Below are 11,300 nucleotides of genomic sequence, written 5' to 3'. Positions count from 1 at the left end.
GAGTTACTGCCATCTATGGCACCAAGTCAGTTTTTCCAACACACATGTGCTTATATCAACATCACCCTTTTGCTTTTCCCTTCGTAAAGCCTTTGTCTTTCGCTTCCTTTCCATTCTTCACTGCCCCCATCCTAATAACGCCTTCTCACTTCCCATCTGGTTTACTGAAATAGTTACACGGAACTAGTCTTCCTACTTCCAGCTTCTCTCGCCAGATGAACCTTCCCCGAACCTTGCTGTTATCAAGACTCTCTTCTGGTCAAAACTTTCGGTGCATCCTCGCTGCACATTGTATAAATGTACCACAGTAATTTATACATTGTCCCTTTGATGAGTGTTTATTTAAAATTTCCCACTACTGTGAATACTGTTCATAATGCAGGTTTTTAGCCTGGTACTTAAGGCTCTCCATACTGTCACCGGTTAGCTTTCTTTATGCCCCACCACACTACTAAATCCTCTGCTTGTGCTCGGCTGATCTTCTGTTCTCACATCCATGCCTCTGTTCCTTCTCCTCACCATCTAAAGGATCCTGCCAAGGACCAGCCCAAGGCCCCTTCCTCCTGGCTCCTTTACTGCCTGCTCAGTGATAATTCCCACCTCCGATCCTAAAGCATTTACCATCTGTGCCACACAGGTGGCACTTACTGCCTTGAAATTTTTTTACGTATCTTCTGGTTCCAGAAGTAGATTAAAGTGATCTGTGGCCAGGAATGATGTCTCAGAGAGTCTTGGGCAGAGGAGAGATCCCTGAAGCATCTAGCCCAGTTCCTTATGAGATTCAATAAGTATCTACTGTCATTTAGCCCAAAATGTATTAAATATTTCATAGCACATTTGCAAATTTAAAAAAAAAAAGTCTTAATATTCTCCTGTAGGTTGGGGTTATTCTTCCCAAATGGAAACAACTCACTGTAAACAAGAAAAAAGATTAGCGCAAAGAAGTGCCTTTAAAAATTAAAAAGAATATAAAGGTCACCTAAAATCTAAATTCTTTTTAAATGAAAGCATATTCATCACTGAAGAGTCTCACACTGTAAACTTCCCCACAGGCGTGGATCGTGTGTTCCTCAGGCACCCTGTTCTCAAAGGGGGAAAGGGATCAGCATCGACAGTTACACCGTGCTTGGCAGAGCCGCACGAGCGCGCAGAGCTGACTGCCCGAGTCACCTCCTCGCAGCCTGGCCCTCCTCTGCCCCCAGATGGAGGCTATCGGGCCGAGAACAAGCACCTACCCCCCTCTATCTGTAATGCAGGAAACTGCTGCTGCCTTTCCTCGGGGGCCCGTGAAAGTACCGCTTACTGCGAATGCGTGAGATACCAGTGAAACGGGGTCAGGAAGAAAATAAAAATCTCCACCCAGAGATAACCACTAATAATGTTTTGAAGAATTTTCCAAACATTACACACACACCCCCCACACAGAATTTGGTTCATGCCTTCCATACAACGTGAGAGGCTGTATGGGTCAAGGTCACAAGCGTGGTGGCTGGAGCCTGACTCCAGGGCTGAAACCTGGCCCTACCCTTCACCAGCTCTGTAATCCGAACAAACTGCTCTCTGCACACATCCCCTCACCTGTGACGTTCGAATTAAGCAAGAGAATCTGCCTCCAAGGGGTGCTGTGGCTTAAATGAGGTGATATACATAGAGTGTTTCCAAAGCATGAGCACACATGAAAGAACTAGGCTACTGTGTTACCATGCCATACGGTCCTCCAACCTACCTTTGCACTTGACATTCTATCATGACCCTGCTGTCAAATACTCGTTGAAAATATTATTTTTATGATTATATGTTCTGTATCCTACCTTTTTTTACTTCACACTTTATCACGACTATATGTTTTGAAATATCCTTTGCAAACACTATTTCAGACGTCTATAGAATTAATACTCTATTTTCGAAATATCACACAATTCATCATTTTCTCTCGTTGCTGGACATTTAAGTTGTTTCCTATTTATCACTATTATAAGCAATACTGTGATGATACACTTAAAGCTTTGGTCACACCTCTGCTTGCTTCCCTAGGATAGATTTTTCACGCAGAATTTCTAGAATGATAGGGTATAAACATTGTTTAACGTTCAGATTACCAAGCTGCTACCCAAAAGTAATACACCAAGTTCCCTCTCCTCACTCCTGTGGGAGAGTGGCCGCTAACAGGGCCCTTGGTAGCATGTTAGTACTATCCCTTTTTCTTCTTTGCTATTGGGGAAAAGGAAAATTTTTATTTCACTCAGGTTTTCAAATCAAATTTTGACTTTGATTACCAATGAGGCTAAACTTTTATGATTATATTGGTCATGTGTATTTCTTTTTTTTTTTTTTTAAAGATTTTATTTTTTCCTTTTTCTCCCCAAAGCCCCCCGGTACATAGTTGTGTATTCTTCGTTGTGGGTTCCTCTAGTTGTGGCATGTGGGACGCTGCCTCAGCGTGGTCTGACGAGCAGTGCCATGTCCGCGCCCAGGATTCGAACCGACGAAACACTGGGCCGCCTGCAGCGGAGCACGCGAACTTAACCACTCGGCCACGGGGCCAGCCCCTGGTCATGTGTATTTCTTCTTTGGGAAATATTCTGTTTGTGTCGCCATTTTGGGGGGTTTGTTCAATTTTTTTAGTTGAGTTGTAAAGAGGTATTTTTCATATTAATTGATAAGTGCTCCTTATATATTAGGAATTTAATTTTTCTGTCACATTTTATTTCTTCCAGTTTACTTTATGACTTATGGTTTTCATTTCCACATTGATCAGTACGTCGTTATTGCGTGCCTGCCATGTGCCAGCTCTGTTGTAGGTGCTGGGGATTCAGCAGGGAGCAAAGCCAACCAAAATCTCTGCCCTTGGAGAGCTTACACTGCAGTGGGAGCTTCTAGTTGGGTGTGTAATTTGAAGGGATGGACCATCCAGTTCCTAGAATGCCTGTTTTGTAGTTTGATAAGAACTTATAGTTACTTAAGCACAATTGGCATATTAATGCCATCTTCCTTTCAGAAAACCATTGTACCCACATGAATATGGAGGAAGAGACCCCAGAGCTCAGCCTAGCACAGAAGATTAGATAATATTTTCAAACAAGTACTACTGGAAGGACACAGACTTTCAGATGGCACTTGAGGCGTCAAGAGCAACTTGGTGGTTATTTCCTTCTTTTCCTTCCACGCAGGTGCCTCTAAAACTTCACCACCACTTGTACATCCCACAGTCCGGGGCTGGAGAAATGCAGGCGTGCAGGTGGGGCTGATGAGAATAGAGAAGTGTGGGGTCCTATGGTAGTCAGCTCGGGCTACGATAACAAAGTATTATAGCCTGGGTGGCTTAGCAACAACAGAAATTTACTTCTCACAGTTCTGGAGGCTGCAAGTCTGGGGTCAGAGCGCGAGCCTGGTCAGGTTTTGGTGGGGGCCCTCTTCTGGGCTGCAGACTGCTGACGTCTCATTGTATCCTCACATGATGGAAAGAGTCCAGCTAGCTCTCCAGCCTCTTCTTAAAAGGGCACTAATCCCCCTCATGAGAGCTCCATCCAAAGGCCCTGCCTCCAATGCCATCGAATTGGAGATTAGATTTCAACATGTGAATTTTGGAGGACACAAACAGTCAGTCCCTAACAGGTTGCATGCGAGAGGGACTGTGCCAGGAATGACTTACGGAATGGCTGATGCCACACAGCCAATTTCACAAGAGATTTCCTTCTCTCAACAGAGGCACAGGAGAGCCATGGGACCTGCAATAGGAGCAAAATTGCCTCTTCAGCACCTATGTGCACCTGTGACTCAATGACCAGACGAGTGACCGCCCCCAAAAGCCTCAGCATTTGGAAACGACTCCAGGGAAGAGGACAGGGGGAATCCTGAACTGACTGAGATTACATTTTTGGCAGCAGCAGAATAGGGAATCAAAATAGAAATTGAATGGCATTGCAGAAAAATAAAGTTCTATTTCCTACACATCTGAAAGATCTCACTGTGTTTTTAAGAAAAATCACAAAAAAAGAGATGTTTGTTTAAACACTTAAATAAGAAATTTCCACGGTCCTTAAGAAGAAATTGAAAATGGAAAAATGCATTGAATTATCATGATTTTAAGTTAACTTTTAAAAATGTAGTTTGGAAAACATTACCCATTCCGATATTTCTAAGGAGGGGGTCACCAATTCCTTCTTCACTTGTTGGTCATTCACAAGCACCACACATGTAAATATCCCTACAGGGTCAGGATAAACATAACTGACTCCAAAAGTTGCCCAGCACAGATGAGCAAGAACCTCAGGACAGCAGGATGTCTACAAGGTCCTCACAGAAGACTCCATCTCCTCTCCTCGCATGGCACAGGCTCAACTCTTCAGGGCCACCTTAGCCCTCTCCCTCCTCTCTTTTGTCCGAAACTGGCCTCCATCACTTTCAGCTTCCTCCTCGCTGAAGCAAAGCCGGCTCTTGCTAGGAGGAAGCCAATAGAGCAAGAGTCGTAGAACCCAGATTCAAAAGAAGGGTTCAGAAAAGATGCTCAACATCGCTAATCATTAGGGAAACGTAAATCAAAACCACAATGAGATGACAGTTCACATCCATTAGAATGGCTATTACAAAAAAAAAAAGAAAATAAGTATTAGTGAGGATGTGGAGAAACAGAAACCCTTCGGCACTGTTGGTGGGAATGTGAAATGGTGCAGCTGCTGTGGGAAATGGTATGGTGGTCCCTCCAAAAATTAAAAATAGAATGACCATATGATTCATCTTTTGTACTTCTGGATATATACCCACAAGAACTGAGAGCAAAGTGTTGAAGAGATGCTTGCACACCCACATTGAATGCAGCATTATTCACAATAACCAAAACGTGGAAGCAACCCACGCGTCTATCAACAGATGAATGGGTAAAGAAAACGAGGTACATAATTCAACGGAACGTAATTCAGCCTTAAAAAGGTACGAAATTCTGACACATCCTACAACATGGATGACTGTGAAGACAGTATGCTAAGTGAAACAAGATAGTCACAAAAGGACAAATACTGTACAATTCCACTTACATGAGGTATCTAGAGCAGTCAAATCAGAGACAGAAAGTAGAACAGCGGTTTCCAGGGACTGGGGGAAGAGGGGAAGGAGGACGTAGCGCTTAATGGGTAAAGAGTTGCACCCTAGGGAGATGAAAAAGTTCTGAAGCTGGATAGTGATGGTTGCACAGCAGTGTGAATGTACTTAATGCCAGTGAATTGTATACTTAAAGAAAAAGGGGTGAAATAGTGAGAAAGGAACTAGGAAGAGGGGGAGAGGGAGAGGACAGAGGCAAAGGAGGAGAGAGGGAAGGTCTCCCTCACAGGTCAAATTGCATGGACACATGGAAGACGCAGGCCTGGATTTACTATGTGGAGAGTTACAGCGAATTCCCCCATTCTGTAGGGTGAGGAGAAGGGAGGAGCCGGTCCCAGATGAGCTCTACTGATGGGCCATCCAGATGAAAAATGGCACGACGCTAACTCTCCCACCTGCCTCCTTCACAGATACTGCCGCATCCTGGATTTCAATGGGCTCAATTCGGAAGTCAGGGAAAGGGAAGCCTTCAGGGCTCATCTCAAACTAAGAGGCATCTCTTCATTGCCAGTGCCTCCGTAGGGCCCTTTCTGAAGTCCCCTAACCATGCGTTCTCAAACGGAGTCCATGTACCTCCAAAGGGGATAAAAATTAGTTATTAGGACGTGAGAAAAGCGTTGCCCTTTTTACGTACCAAGCACAGATACGCATACGGGAAATTCACAGACACGCGGTAAATGCGTGGTATTAGCATTTTACGGCTGGGATGGTAATGGGGGGGGAGCCTAAGGGGGAGGGGCACCAACACGCGCGCGCACACGCACACGCACGAAGGGTGACAAACTGCCCGACGGTCGGGCCTGACAGACGCGGCTCCCAGTCCTCGCGCCCACGCAGCACCGGCCTCTCCTGGCGCAGGATTTACCGTACTCTGCCTGGCAAGACCCCTGTCCCAAGCTCCCCCCACCGACGGGGCGGCACGTCCACGTGGCCACGGTGACGGTCCCCCGCGGCGCACAGCACGCGGCCGGCCCGCAGCTCTCCTGCGCGGACCCGGGGGACGCGCCCTCGCAGCCTGGAGCGTGGGGGGCGGGCTTTGTCCCCGGAAGGGCTTGCACCACAGCCCCAACGCCCTCCGTGGCCGCCGCGGGCTCAGCCTTCTCCTTCCCGCCCCCGCGGCGGGGCCGCCGCAGCCTCGGCTCCTCGCGCCGCCTCCCCGCGGTGCCCGCGCGGCAGCGCCCGGGGCGGCGAGAGCCACCGCGGCCGCGGGAATCTGTACACGCCGCGCGGCCGGCTGGGTAGCTGGGTCTCTGTGGCGCAATCGGTTAGCGCGTTCGGCTGTTAACCGAAAGGTTGGTGGTTCGAGCCCACCCAGGGACGGCAGCGCTTGTTTTCCTGAGACTGTCTCTATAGAGATTCATTTTAAAACGGCAACCATGAGATTTTTAATCAAATAGGTGTAAGACGCTACCATGTTTCTAGGGCGGAGGAGGACAGTGCTCTCTTAACATAGTTGGCACCTAACGTGGGTGGATCTAAGAGTGACACTGCTTCTGGATTGGCAGCCCATGCGTTGTGAGTTCTCTTCCTACCGTATATCCAGGGGAAATTTGCATATATTCTTTAGGAGACCTGCCGAAGATTGTTCACCAACAGCAGTAATTGTAATGCAAACCGCCCCCCCACCACCAAAAAAACAATTGCCCATTGACAGGTGACTGAATAAATACCATTGGTTTCTCAGAAAATCTGATACCACCAAGAAGCAAATGAAGTCATTCAATATTGCCTTATCTACTGCCAAAAAGATTTGAGGAGCCCTACAGATGAAAACATCAGAGGAGACATCTAAAAGTATGTGGAAGCTTGAAAATCCTAAGAAACTATTTGCTAAATTAAGCAGTTATAGTTTTAGGACAATGGAATTGAATTTAGGCAAAGGCATTAATGTTTACTTTAGATGGCTGACAGAATTTTCCCTGAAATTAAACTAGCAGAAATTGTTTGTACGGGTTCCTGTTATAAGGTCCCAAATGACATATTTTCAACTCTGGTCTCACAGAAGACACAAACATTTTTCAACTGATGTTTCACATAAGACTTTCTATGAAGATAGAACCATAAGATAATATGATAACATAGTGATAGAGTTTCATTTCTGCCAAGATTGGGGTCTTGTGGTAGGTGCTTTGTCTTATCGTGGATAACTTATCATGGATAGAATTGAGAGACCTAGCAGAAGGCATAGTTAACTCTCTCACTAGGCTCTCTCTTAGGGAATGCCTTGGCAAATGCTGGCTGATCATTATTTATCAAATAATTGTTGATCATACAATATCCTCTGTTGTCTAGTTAGGAGCCCTGACTAGGAGACACAATGTTGCACTGAGAGTGGAATTCCAGTCAGAGTAACAGGTAGCCCTTAAAAATGTTCTTAGATAAGGGCCTTTCTGATGCTCCTCAAAATTCCAAACCTTCCACCTACACTTAAGGATAGCTTACAGTGGAAACAACAAGATGATGGGAAATTAGGTCATAAGGTCATTTATACACTGCTCAAATCTAGTCTAACATTTCAAGATGAAGAAGGTATAATATTTGCTGTTGCTAAAGTTATGGGGACTTAGAAATCATGGCCTTCCACTTTGAAGCTGAGTATATTTATGCTAGGTTATAAGCTCCTCGAAGGAAGAGAGCATTTTCTGTTGTTAAGGATCATTTTAGATTCCGAAGGCTTTCCTTCAGGATACAGTTCAAATTCTTGAGTTTAGCACACAAAGGCTTTCATGATTCACAGCCTTGTCTCCTACCATGCTCCTGCATGGAACATTCTAGTGGTTATTAGCACTTACCAGGAGTTCCTTGAATGGCCCACCCTGCCTTATACCTGAAGGTACCTTTCCCTTTGCCCTCATGTGCCCTTCCCCACCCCCACTCTACTTACGTGGGCAACATGTGTTGAGGAGTCACCTCCTCAGGGAAGCCTCTCCTGACTGCCTCCATCTGATTTAGACGTCCCTCCTCTATGCATTGGTCTCACCGCCCTGAAACCAGGGAGTTCCTTGTCACCTACGCTGGAACAGGAACTCCTTGAGAGTAAGGACCATGTCTTCTTTCACAGTGCCTGCTCATCTAGCACAGGCCTGTCACATAGCACATACCCAGGACAGAAGCAGTCCCTGCCTTCTCTGCTAATGTGGTTAACAGAGATGGACAGTCAGATAAAAATGCCTATGATGAAGTGTCACTATGAGGGCCACAGAAAAATGTTCCCAGGCAGTGAAGGAGGAAGTCAACATAGATAGTCCGGATTGTGTCCTCAGGGAGGATTTGAAACAAGCCTGAAAGATCTGGACAGGCCGGAAGGTAGGGGAGGGGCATCTAAGGCTGGGGAAATTGCTGGACAAGATGGGGGGCAGGGGTTAGGAGATGAGCATAACCAGTATGTAGGACAAGTGTACTTAAATAGGATGCAGTGAAAATGTTCTTAGCTTGTGGAAGGGCCCTGAAGACCAAGACCAAGGGATGAGGCTAGACTTTACCCTGTAAAGTAAGGGAGTAATTGTTAAAGATTTCTCTTTCAAGACATCAGAAATCTGTTTTAGGTGGTTGGTCTGGGAACAACAATGTAGGGGAGATAAGAGATCAGAGAACACTTAAGATGAAATTATATTTCAAAGGAGAGGCAATGAAGCTCAGGCTGAGGTGGGTGTAGAAAGAAGGCAGGGACGTAATTCATGGGAACATCGGACAAGATTTAGGGACCGAAACAGCAGGGAAGTGTTGAAGATGATGCCTGGTGACCTGGGTGACCCTGAAAATGGTGAAACTATTGCTTGATATAGGGAATTTAGAGGCATCTTAAAGAAATCTTGAAATTAGAAAAATTATAAATTGTCCATACTCTTAGTTTACCTTACTTGGGCTGATTGTCTATCGTGGAGTTCATCTAAGAACGTAGTCCCAGAAACAATCTTCATTTTTTTAAGTTTAACTTCATTTTAAGTTAAACTTCATTTATTCAAGATAAACTTTCCAAGAGACTGCTTAGGGGTCCACGAGGCCCTGTGCAAATCTGAATGAGAACCTAAGGAACCTCCCCAGGATGTACATATTCACAGATAAAACTTTATTTACAATGTCCAAGGGAGTCACAGACCCTCTGGAACAGTGTTCTTGGCCCCCAGATTTTGAAGCCCAGTGTGCATTTTATTTATTCAATTTCTATTCTAATTACTGATAAAGGTCATAAAACTTGTCAAATCCAAAGTATTTAGGAGTGGAAAAGTTACTAAACTGAAGATTTTAAGAATCTTCAATAGATTCTTAACAGAATCTATTGACAGGTGATTGAATAAATACCATTGGTTTCTCAGAAAATCTGATACCACCAAGAAGCAAATGAAGTCATTCAATATTGCCTTATCTACTGCCAAAAGGATTTGAGGAGCCCTACAGATGAAAACATCAGAGGAGACATCTAAAAGTATGTGGAAGCTTGAAAATCCTAAGAAACTATTTGCTAAATTAAGCAGTTACAGTTTTAGGACAACGGAATTGAATTTAGGCAAAGGCATTAATGTTTACTTTAGATGGCTGACAGAATTTTCCCTGAAATTAAACTAGCAGAAATTTGGTTTCTAGAATAGTCTAATACTACTGACAAGTCACAAAGAGAAACCAATTTTTTTTCCTGAGCAATTAAGTAGATATATAAAATTAGCAATAAAGGACCTGAGACAAAATAAGCTGCCTTGAGGTTTTAACACAATGCTGTATTATTACAATCTGGAAGGACTGGATGAGAAGGGCTTTAATATATTGATCCTTTCAGCGTCCCTTCTATAGGGAGTTATACCATCAGCAGATACCAATTTGTAGTTACCCCCTCATAGGAATTGAGCCATTTTTCATTGCTTTTCTTTTTTCAGTTAAAACAAAGCAAGAAAAATTATTGCCTGTCCAAGTTGACTCAAACTAGTTATTCCCAAACAAGTAAATCAAATACACACTTTAAAATAAGGAGATCCTCAACTACCTTAGTAATAAACTGAGAAGTAGATTATTACAGATTATTATATGTATGTGTGAGCATAATGATTATTTATACTTAATTGAATAATATATTCACTTATACTAGAGGATAGGTTGGTCTGATAATTGGAATTCACTATAATAAATACTACATAGGTGAAAATCTGCGATGGATAAGACTTACTATAGAACTGAGGTTTTAAATATAGAATTTCTCTGTTAATTACCAAGCACAGGGATTCTTTACAATAACCACAAGTTCCACAGCCAGTGGGACATCGGTTTACAACTGCAAACATCACGCATCCTGCTGAATCGGCCTGGCGTAGTTGCCTCAGGGCTGTGGGAAGCGTTAAATACCAGGTGAGCTGTAGAGACACTTGAACTTCCCCAGCATATTTCGATAATCTCTGCTCCAAGCCCAGTGGGAAGGCTATAAGAAAGAGGAGGCTGGCGAGCTATTAAGTGTCTGCTATAACTAAACAGAAAATACATTTCCATTTTGAGATTTGAAGAATTTCACAGGAGTTCCTTTTCTTCTGGTGACCTCTTGCTTCTGTGGGTTATATTTAATCTCCTGATTATTTTAAACTTCTCCAGTACCAGATTTATTGTCACTTTAGCACTTTTTGCTATCTTGCCGAAGTTAATAAGCGCCTTTTCGTGGATCTGCTTTATTTAGAAGCATCCTGGTGCCTTTTGGCCCTGCTTGCCTCTTCTGTGTCTTCCTGAGGGAACACTGGTGGGGGAGAAGCAAGAGGGCCTGTCACAGACAAGCTCGCCGAGCAGGCCTGTTTCAGAGCCCACCGACTGTGGGTGGCTCTCCACCTGTAGCAGGAGAGCCCACAGGAGGAGTTGCCCCGGAAACTGCTCAGAATGAAGTAATTCGTTTACCGTCATTTCTTTGGGATGTTTTCTCTAATGCACCAGATTGACCTACCATTCCTCCTCTTTCTCCCCTGCTGTAACATATACATATAGATCAATATGTCTTGGCCCCCAGACTCTAAGTTTGGAGAAACCAGTCCATTTTGTGTTGTTTGCATTTGTGTTACCCAGCAAAACTAAAATTAACTAAACTTATTGTGGTAATCATTTCACAATATATGTAAGCCAAACCATTGTGCACCTTCCACTTATACAGTGATGTATGTCAATGATATCTCACTAAAACTAGAAGAAACAAAACCAAAAAACTCTAATAAATTGTATGTTCCACTTTGCATACA

General features: G+C 44.1%; 1 long non-coding RNA gene and 1 other non-coding gene across 2 annotated transcripts; both read left to right on the top strand.

Annotated features, from left to right (window-relative positions):
* The first annotated feature begins 6,343 nt into the window (after positions 1-6,343).
* TRNAN-GUU (transfer RNA asparagine (anticodon GUU)) lies at positions 6,344-6,417 on the top strand. The gene has a single exon. It is a non-coding gene; the product is annotated as a tRNA-Asn (tRNA).
* Positions 6,374-11,300, top strand: LOC139076316 (uncharacterized). Its single transcript, XR_011527762.1, has 4 exons — positions 6,374-6,612; positions 6,782-6,891; positions 9,414-9,523; positions 10,754-11,300. It is a non-coding gene; the product is annotated as an uncharacterized lncRNA (long non-coding RNA).

Source organism: Equus przewalskii, chromosome 16 (genome assembly GCF_037783145.1).
Source record: "Equus przewalskii isolate Varuska chromosome 16, EquPr2, whole genome shotgun sequence".
NCBI classification, from domain to species: Eukaryota; Metazoa; Chordata; class Mammalia; order Perissodactyla; family Equidae; genus Equus; species Equus przewalskii.
This window is presented reverse-complemented; position numbering and strand designations above follow the sequence as displayed.